Source organism: Rhodamnia argentea, chromosome 11 (genome assembly GCF_020921035.1).
Source record: "Rhodamnia argentea isolate NSW1041297 chromosome 11, ASM2092103v1, whole genome shotgun sequence".
Classification (NCBI taxonomy): Eukaryota; Viridiplantae; Streptophyta; class Magnoliopsida; order Myrtales; family Myrtaceae; genus Rhodamnia; species Rhodamnia argentea.
In genome coordinates this window covers 12,077,703-12,087,788 of record NC_063160.1, presented here as the reverse complement: position 1 = coordinate 12,087,788, position 10,086 = coordinate 12,077,703, and the positions used below count along the sequence as shown (strand labels likewise).

Sequence of the window (10,086 nt, the reverse complement as noted above, 5' to 3'; positions counted from 1 at the left end):
GAAAGATCATAACATCTTAGGGATAATGACACAAATGGTCCTTGAATTTTGGTCAAATATGTAATGTGATCCCTAAACTTTTAATTTTACTAATATGGTCCCTGAACTTTAACCTAATATGCAATGTGGTCCATGAATTTTTAATTTGACCAATACGGTCTCCGAACTTTTGAAACATATTCAACCTAGCCCCTAAACTATAGGAAGATGTTCAATGTAGTCATTCCATTAATTCAAGTTCAATGACGACAATGGACATTTTCTTATAATTTGGAGACTAAGTTGAACATATTCTAATAATTCGGGGACTATATTGAACAAATTAAAAGTTAATGGACCACATTGCAGATTAGGCTAAAGTTCATGGACTATTTTGGTCAAATTAAAAGTTCAAGGATTATATTGCATATTGAACCAAAGTTTGAGGACCATTTGTGTCATTTTCTAAACATCTTATTATGGAGTCAATTGTAGTATTATCACTTTTTCATTAGATGCAAAATTAGAGGTAGAAACTGCATCATAATCAAGAGACGAACCGGCGATTTCAAGTGCGTGCCACGCGTGCATCATCTCATGAGCGAGGATTTGCCTTGTGAACAACCCGCACAAAAACATTGAATTTTCTCGTGAAGTTTCAAATCAAAGATAACTAGTCCGAATCTGAATCTTTTCATTTTCTTCTAATGAGACCTCACTTCGAAATTTGTAATTGGTAGGAAAAGGGGAGGGGAGAGAAGTACCTCGGCAGACCATACAACACTCTTATGGATACAACTTTTGAGTGGGCGACTAGCGTATGCCGTCTACCTTCTACAGTCTTAAAGATTCAAAGAGACCAAACAGAAAGAAAAGGTTACCTCTCTGTCATTGGATTGACAAAAGCAAACGATGTGAAAAATGAGAAAAAATCTCAAGTGTGGAGAAGCACTTACAGTATAAATAGGATCGACGTATGACGTTGTCATTCCATATGTCCCGTCCGATCGATGATGCCCCTATCAAGTGCAGAGCAGAAACTTAAGATTAGGAGCGTGGAATGAAATTTTTCTTTGCAATTTCTCAGCTCAGCATTGTGTAAAATTCTATTGATGATGCCGTAGAATAATGCTAGAAAGTGGACTACTACATTTTATTTTACGGAGCGATAGTGTAAACGAGTCTTTAACCAAGCGCCAGATTAAAAGGTTTGGCGATAATTACAAGCCGAACTTCATCTTACGTTCTTTTCATCTCGTGCTTTGAATTCCTTCATCTCTTCCTCGTTCACCAAGTACAGTGGAATCGTTCGCTGGTGGACTTTCATGCCTAAGGATTCGTAAAATTCACGCATTTCGCGTTCTAGAGCTTTAAATGCGTGATTGTCCATCATTGCAGAGCTGTAGCATTTTGGGCATAACCGCCGACCGCCGCCGAGGGTTGAATATGTTGATCCTCCAAGCTGCACATTGTTTCATAAGCATTAGTTACCTCCGTGAGTTGCTAGGGAGTTTGTGCAAGCTAAAACAGATTGTGGGTGAATATGAACGCATTTAACCTAATCGCTTTTCTCTTTTCACAAAGACATGCATAGAAATATGCTACCGATGTGAGGACCTTTTTTATCTCAAATAATTGAAAATGTTGTGCAACCGGTCAATAGGCAAAATTAGATCTATCAAAATGGATCATAAACTCATTTTTTAATTCATATATAATAACACTGGGTTGTCAAAATGGGTCATAAACTTATTTTTTTAATCACATAATCCAAAATTTTGCTTTATCTATGACCAAATATTCTATCCTTTACCAATTTTTTTTTACCCTTTTTAACAACGCCTTAAACTTACCGACTACTATATTAAATTACCAAACTTTTTTGTGCAACTAGCCAATTTTTCTTTGGTTAAGTTACCAACTAATTTCGGGTTACCAACTCTCATTTGAGTTGCTTATGAATGATTATTAAGGAATTTTTTTAATCTTGCCAACTTTCTACCAAGTTACCACTTTTATTTGCCTGCCTTACAAATCATTTTCTAGGATTAATTTACCAACTATTCTTGCATTACTAACACTTATTTGAGGTAATTTACCAAGTTCTCTTGTATCCGACAATAGAAATTTACCTTATATAATTACATTTACCTTTCCTAGTACAGTTTTATATGTACCAAATATTATATGATATTACTAATCTTTATCACGGTGACAAAATGACTTCTTTCTTAATTGAGTTGCCCTATAGAATAGTTGGTAAATTAGAAAAAAACAAATGCGTATTAACAACGAACAAAAGAGAGTGGTAACACATAATTAGTCCCTCACTTGGATAAAACTTAGTAAATTACTTAAATTATAGTTAGGCGAAGTTAAATGAAAATTCTTCAAAAATAGAAATAATGAAAAGAAAACTTGGTAAATAAGGTTTTTTTTTTGGTCGAGGTAAATAAGTTCAATGAGAGTTAATAACACAAAATTACTTGGTAACTTAATTAGAAAAAAGTTAGTAAACCAGTCTAATTAAGGTAACTGTTTTCTAAAAAGAGTTGGTAAATTTAAGGTATTGTTAAATAATACAGCTAAAAGATTGCATGAGAATAAAAAGCTAAAAAATAAAATAAAATAGAAAAACCCAAATGAATAGTGGTAAGTAACTCAAATAAGAGGTGGTAACTCAATATTATGTGGTAACTAAATGAGATAAAAAGTTGGTGTGTCTTGTTAATTTAGGTTGGTAATATCTAAAAAGAGTTGATAAATATAATTTAACAACTTATGCGAATGAAAGTAAGTTAGTACACAAATTAGTATTTGCAAACAATAAACAAATTGGTAATTTCATGTAAGTGTTCAAAAGTGTTGACCTTTTTTTTTTTTCCAATAGTCTTCCGGAACAAAAGCATGAATTTCAGCACTTTACGCATTTAGTAGGTTTTAGAGGTTTACTTTGTTGATTTGATTTGTCCTGTTGGTCCGATATTTGCAAATATTCACATTTATGTGATGTTTGCATGGGCGGATTTAGATGAAATTGTGCTTTACAGCGCAACTTTCAAAAAACATTTGCATATTCATCCAATTTCTTTACTGACCAAATTGTAAGGAAGTATTACTAGAAATTTTTAACCTAAAAAGCATTCAACTTTAGGATATTAAGTATCATTATTAGGAAGTGTTATCTACAACAATCACTTTTCTAACCCTGAAGTATGAAGAATGATGAGTAATAATTTCCAAACATGAGAATTAATGCTTTGGCTTATGATTCCACTCATCCCTTAACAACACTCTCTACTATCATTTGCTAAGAGAATGATTAATTAGGTGTTCCATCTCTCTTATGTGCACGACAAGATTTTTGTCGCGAAAAAGGATCTTGATGGAACAGGAGGCAGCCGTTTGCATCGATCGGGATCCGTAACCAAGAAAAAGGCAAGGAAAGAAAACGGAAGATTTAGGGAATTTGTACTTTGGTTGATCACATCACGAATTCAAATGTCTAAAAGTATCAAGTTAATAGATTCCGCTTGACGAAGAGTTGCCGGAAAATGAAAAAAATAACTCTTACGGGTTGCCTGCAAACAAAGCATATTGGACGACGATGATTTTGGTGGTGGTGGTGGTGATGGTTGAGGTGTTGGCCTTTGTCAATATTCCGATAAATAGAGTGATCCCCGGAGTCAAAAACCTATTAGTACAACAAACTTTCAGATTTCACAATAATAGCATATAACTAGAGTATTATGCAAGAACTTTGATGGAAATAAAGCTACGTCGTAACCTCGTGATTAGTAAGCGAACCATCGGAAGCATAAGAATGGACACATTCTGGATGCTGAAAGGCTTGCCTGTAGCATAGAAGGAAGCCAATGAATCTCTTATGAACAAACTCACCGTCTTCTTCTTAGGTTTTCTCCCATAAACAACATTCATATTGAATTGGGTAAAGAGTAGACAAAAAAATAGGAGTGAGTGTATAGATGAGCACCCGTTATCGGGATAAAATGGGAACGGAAAAGGTCGGAATATGCTTGCAATGTCAAAAGGTGAGGATGATTCGAAGGACAAATTTTGTTGGAAAGACTGGGCCAAATCTTCATCCTCCAATTTCGGTTCATATTGCAACCAGTCCTTAGTCAATGCCGCTCCATAGAGATCGTCGGCTGCGTGGTATTCACCGTTCATCCGAATCAGGATCACCGCAGATACATGGTAAAGAGACACTGTCGAGGGAAGTAAAATAATTTTATTTAAGAAGGTTTCCAATGTGGCTGCAACAAGTTCTAGGTTCTACATTTGGTTAGACAACAAGATGAAATATGCATTTAGGAATATATAAAACCCGTGGCCCAAGGTGGTTTGCTAGTGAAAATTTTCATGAACAGCAGCCTGATTTACCTTGACCGTCTTCTGAGACAGAACGAATGCCGGTGATTTGGTCGTCCGTTTCTTCTTCCTCGCCCTCCGTTGATTCGTCCCGCACATTGAGGTTCCACAACCGTTTAACACTGTTATATTGCAGCTACCATTTTCCAAACGCCCAACTATGCCGTTATACTTCTTGTGCATTATCACCACTTGGCACTCATGAATTAACCACAAACGAATACAAGAGTAACAAATAACCCCAACTTATACTTCTAGTATTACCTCCGCATCGACGGTATCATTGGACTCATCAGAACTAGAACGGAATTCATTATCGTCACAGCTTCCATTATATCTCTGTCTAGAGCAACCGACAAGCAAACCCAACTTGTGTTTAAAATCAGAATATCGGTACATCTGCGTAAAACAAACAAGAAGCAGCTAGGGGCATGAATGTATGACATCCAGGATGCACGTATACATGTAGAGGAGGAGATTATCGGGGATACGATTGATTAAGATCATGTACGTTTTTCTTAACAACTTTGACCTCGGGAAAAACATTTGCCAATGTACTTAGGTTCATAGCATCCATGAGATGTCTTTCCAAACTTAGCGGGAGGTGGACTAGTAATTTTGAGCCACCAACTCAAGTATATTGTCCCTCCACGAGAACAACGTAAATCAGAAGCACCGAATGCGGCAAGACCTTCACCATCGATGGTTAACCAAAATGATGCAACTCATATTTCAATAGATGATTAACTCGATGGGTTGGTCGATTTTGATTCCAAAAATTCCATCGAGTCAACTTCGCAAGGAAGGTTTTCTAACAAATATTGACCTATTTATCAACAAGCCCTCAGACCATGCATGTTTATGTTGGAAAGCTATTCAATGATATATCTTTTTTGCTTCAAACTATTCAGGCTAAGTTTATAACAAGGCCGTGGAACTTGAATAAGGATGTAAACCTCAAAAACCAGAGTGACGCTGCTCTTTATTGATCATGTATTGCATATGATTCAAAGAACCACGGCCTTGTTACGTTCCTGTAGTTGTAAGAATGACTATGTAATTGATGGCCATTCACAAAAGGAGGCGAAGTCTCAGCGATCGGCACCATTACCTGTTCATAGAAAAAATCGAGAATGGAAAATGTGGAAACATGTTCTCGACTTCCCACAGAGGATTTGAATTGAAGCCTAAACTTTGTGGGAGAGCCTGGGCTAGTTGCTCATCTTCATTCACCAAGTGGCTGGTTTTGTAACATTGTTCATCGTCGGTCCCCGATCGACCATCATCGGTTTGTTGGTCTTCCTCTGAACAACATTAGTAGTCCGGAGTAAGGCAAACTGCTGCTTATGAAAGATGCCATTTCGGTGAATTCTTCCCCGTATAACCCATGTTCAAAAAGTGATAATTTGCAAAGATATGCTCGGTCAGTGGAGAGTTCAAAAGCACAAAGGATTTTCAACTTCCCCGGCCGATCGCAAACGGTAGTATGACGGCTCACAAAGCGCATCTGTTTAGTTAGTTCGTTTACTTATTCCTAGTAATACTTCTTAAAGAACCTCTACAGAATCACAATTTCCAAATACATTGAAAATCGATTTTCTACATCAAATCCTAGGTTGATAAGGAAAGGGACGAGGAAAGTTGCAAGAAATCTAACGTTATCTGTCGAGTGTAGGCAAGTCCAATTCACTTGGTAGTGTCACCGCTGTATCGGGTTTACCACTTTACTCGCTTCATTTTCTTCAGCTAAAGAAAGAGTAGTTGCATAATGTGCTTCTTCTCTCTCACTATCCAATGCGTCATCCTACACCAAATGACATGAGCAATACTCAAGACTGAATCAAATCTCTATCTAAAGTTTACGCTGCATCATCAGTCTACCACAACAGGAACTTTTGGACGTGGATAATGACAACCAAACACCAGCTACTTCTTTCTCGCTTCGAAAGGAAAGACAAAATAGATTCGCAACAGTAAGTACCGACAAATCACGAGGCTCATCCCAACCGCCATCCTCGCTATAGTTGGATTGTATCCTGGAGTTGGAGGCAGAACCTTTCAAAATTCTGCTGAGCCAACCCATTTGACAGACAACTGTTGATTGCCTGTGGACACAGATCCCTTGTTCTGACTAGCAACCGGCGACCGGGCAAGCCGGACGATGGACCAACAAATACAGAAGCAAGAAATGCCCAATGACTCGGGATAATATTTTTCATACACGACAACCATGGCTCTCTTCCTTGGCCACGCCGGCCTGGTCATATTTAATCAGAAAGAAGTCAACATTTCATTACGGAACCAGGTTGGCTTTTCACCAACCGAACCAAGCTGAACCTCATGCACATGTGAGTTTTCGATTCTTTAATTGTAGTATAGCTGGATCGTGTGGCCTTAGTGCCCTTCTTTACTTTATTACCAAGACTTAAGACATAGGAGATCAGTAACAAGACGATTGTTTTGGCTGAAGCTGCGACCTCTGTATCAACTTCTGAGATAACCTCTCACTCCTATCCCCATCCAAATTAGAGTCCTCCCGGTAGTCCGGTTGACGATTGTTTCAAGCCACCGGTATGAGTTCTTTAGGCGGTTGGCTGCGGGAATTATTAAGCCTTGGCAGCAATTTCATTAACCCCATTCAGGTTTTCGCTAGAGCGAGCCGCTCCATTAACGTGTTACGAGTTTGCTGCAGAATTTTACTTCTTGGTTCGTTGAGACGCCTGGAGACAAAGAATAGACGTCCATAAGGCACGTATCGCGTGATCTTCGCCGGCTTGATTGATCTTATGCCTATATCAATGCTTGAGAAAGGCACTAGGTTTACGACTTTTTTGATCATTTTTCCGAACATGACTCTCGAACCGAATGCAAATCCAAGACAATACACAAGAAAATTAAATCACAAGGAAGCTGGCCACCGTTCCTAGCATCTTATTACAGAGCCAAACTCACGATCAATCATTAGACGGACCATGTGTGAACCAGAAAAAAAATTTCCCGATGAGAATATACGGGTCATCAAGGATAGCTTCCGGTCATACGTATGTAGTCGAGCGTGCCTTTAAAGCCGCACATGTCGGTTGCCCTTCTCATGAGTCGATATCCATCGCCATAAACGGGATCGGGATTCGATTCAAGGACGTCTTGAAGAAACTCGGCGAGCCTCTTTTGGAAGTCGAACCCCGGAGAGAGTGCGATTTTGGTCTTGGACATGGTTCGCATGTAAGACTCCAACCACATGTGACCCAAAACTTCGCAAAGGCCTATTTCGACCATGTGATCTAAACGGTGATAACCCGCCAAACATACCACAATTCTCTAGTTCAAGTTCATTGTCATGAGAAAGTCTAAGCCTGAACTCATCAAAAAACCAAATTGGATCCACCTTCACTTACACTTGAGCTTATGTATTATGGGTCAACTAGGATATATGTTAACTACTTCATACCATATCAATTCTCCGCATCTCAACAATCTCCCACATTCATCACTAATTGACAAATTGAGAGTGGGTCACAAATCAACCGTCGACTCTTTTACTATTTATTGGGAGTGGGCGGTAGAATACAATACCTTCATTTGGGAGATCGCCAAGAGAGAGTTTAAGTTTGAACCTATCGATATATCTAGTTGAACCTACTCTCACTAAAAAAAATTAAACTTATGAACCATGGGCCAATTAAAGTACATTAATTGCTCCGCACATCACACCGATTCTCCGAATGTGAAATTTTTTTTCTAACACAGCTTATACGAGTATCTCAACAAATAGATCATGGTAGGCTAGGTGGTACGTACGTTTTGCGGAAAACCACTTTTGAAAGACATTTTTAAACAAAAGAAAAATTATTGACTTATGTTGCTTGGAATAGTTAGCCAACGAAAGATGTTTTCAACACCAATAACATTTTATGTCCAAAATTTTTCATGGACGATGAAAATATTCTTCATTCATATATTAATGTAAATGGCACAAGCGAAAATTTTTTTGATAAAAAAAATGTTTTTCAAAATGTGGGTATCCCTCGAAACAAACGGACCTCCGGATTCGTTGTCTTTTCTTTGTTTTGCTTCAACAGAAAAAGTAGCTAGGGATATAGAAATTGTAGTTTGGAGAATTAAATCAAGAGGAGAACCTTCGAGTGTGAGCCACGCGTGCATCATCTCATGAGCGAGGGTTTGCCCCGTGGACAATCCGTTCGAAAAGATGAAGTCTTTCTCGTCAACTCTCTAACCAAAGATTAGCTTAGTCTTACATTTGGAAATAATGATGATAGGAAATTACCTCGGGAAACCTTTCAAAACCTTTATGGTTAGATTGCTTGAGTGGGTGACTAGTATATGATCTTTTCCTTCCACAATCTGAAATCAAATGGGAGTCGACCCACAGAAAAAAGAAAAAAAAGAGTTATCAAAATCTGATGCTAAATTGACACAAGTAAAACAATGTGAAGAATGAGAAAATCCCAAGGTGCAAAGCAGCACGTACGGTACAAATTTGATGGAATTTCCACGTCGTACGGCCGACCGTCCGGTTCCGTTGATGTTGACCCTTTCCGGTGCGGGAGGAGTACACTTTGGTTAGTTAGGAGCATGTTTGATGAGAAATTGAGCAAATTCTATGGCTTTGGGTATCCTAGACATTATAAAGTTTCGTGGAATGTAATGTCAACTCATTGATGAAGTTGATACCGGTCGTGTGACGCCCGGGAAATTTGGACTATGTAATTTGCCCAAATTCAACAAAAAGGAAGAAAATTGAATTTTAGTAGGTGCAAATTTCGGATCGCAAGGACGTAAGCGACAAATTTGGACGAGTCCCGAAAAGTCGTTCGGTTTCGATTGGGTCTCGAAACCGTGGTCGCCGCGACATAGGATTTTAATCCTCGAGCCTAAACTTTTCCGGACCGAACCTAGCCCGTGAAATTCCCAATTTTATTCTCAATCGGTTGAGCCAAAAATCCGATCGATCCCGATTTGTCAAATTATGAAATCGCCCTTGGATATTATGCATATGATACGAAAGAGTTTAATTTTGGAATGACCAGTGGGCCCCACTTTTAGTCAAATCAGGCCCCCCTCGGTCAAAGCCCAGTCAACATCTCTCTCTCTCTCTCGTCCGCACCACCCTTCCCCCTCACCGTTTGCGCAACGCCCTCCCCCTCTCTAGCCGAGCATCCATCTTCCTCCTTGGCTTTTTGTGGGACCACCACCACCTAAGCTCGCCACTAGCCACCACCCTACCTCCCTCCGGCCGCCGTAAACTCGCCAGAGAACCCACAACAGCCCCGGCGGATTCCCGCTCTGTTTTCGCCTCAAGGAGTCATAGCTCTATTCCAGCCACCCCGAGCCCCTTTCGACCATCCCCAAGTGTCGTACCGTCGCCCCTCCGTCCCCTCTACCCATTGCCACCACCGCGCCATGCCACTGCCGTCCGCACAGGCTCGAGGAAGCCGAAACAGCCCGACATCCCCTGTTTTGCGTCGGTCTGCTGCTCCACCCTGTACCGCCGCCCTCCGGCCAACTCTGGCCACCCCGGACCACCCCCAGCGACGGCCTTCGACCCCTCACCGTTCCCCAAGGCCGCTGGAAGCCGATCGCCGCCTGTGGAGCTCGAATTGAGCTCGGAACCACCTCCCCTGTTTTGACTTGATTTCTCCTATTTTGGCGCCGATTCTATCCAGCCGTGGTTCGGCCGCCTCCAACCATCCGCTG

General features: G+C 40.0%; 1 long non-coding RNA gene across 1 annotated transcript; it reads right to left on the bottom strand.

Moving 5' to 3' along the window:
* Window positions 1–3,769: 3,769 nt before the first annotated feature.
* LOC115756293 lies at window positions 3,770–4,463 on the bottom strand. The gene is made up of 3 exons (XR_007196942.1): window positions 4,384–4,463; window positions 3,974–4,275; window positions 3,770–3,833 (listed from the first exon to the last, which is right to left on the bottom strand). It is a non-coding gene; the product is annotated as an uncharacterized LOC115756293 (long non-coding RNA).
* Window positions 4,464–10,086: the final 5,623 nt, after the last annotated feature.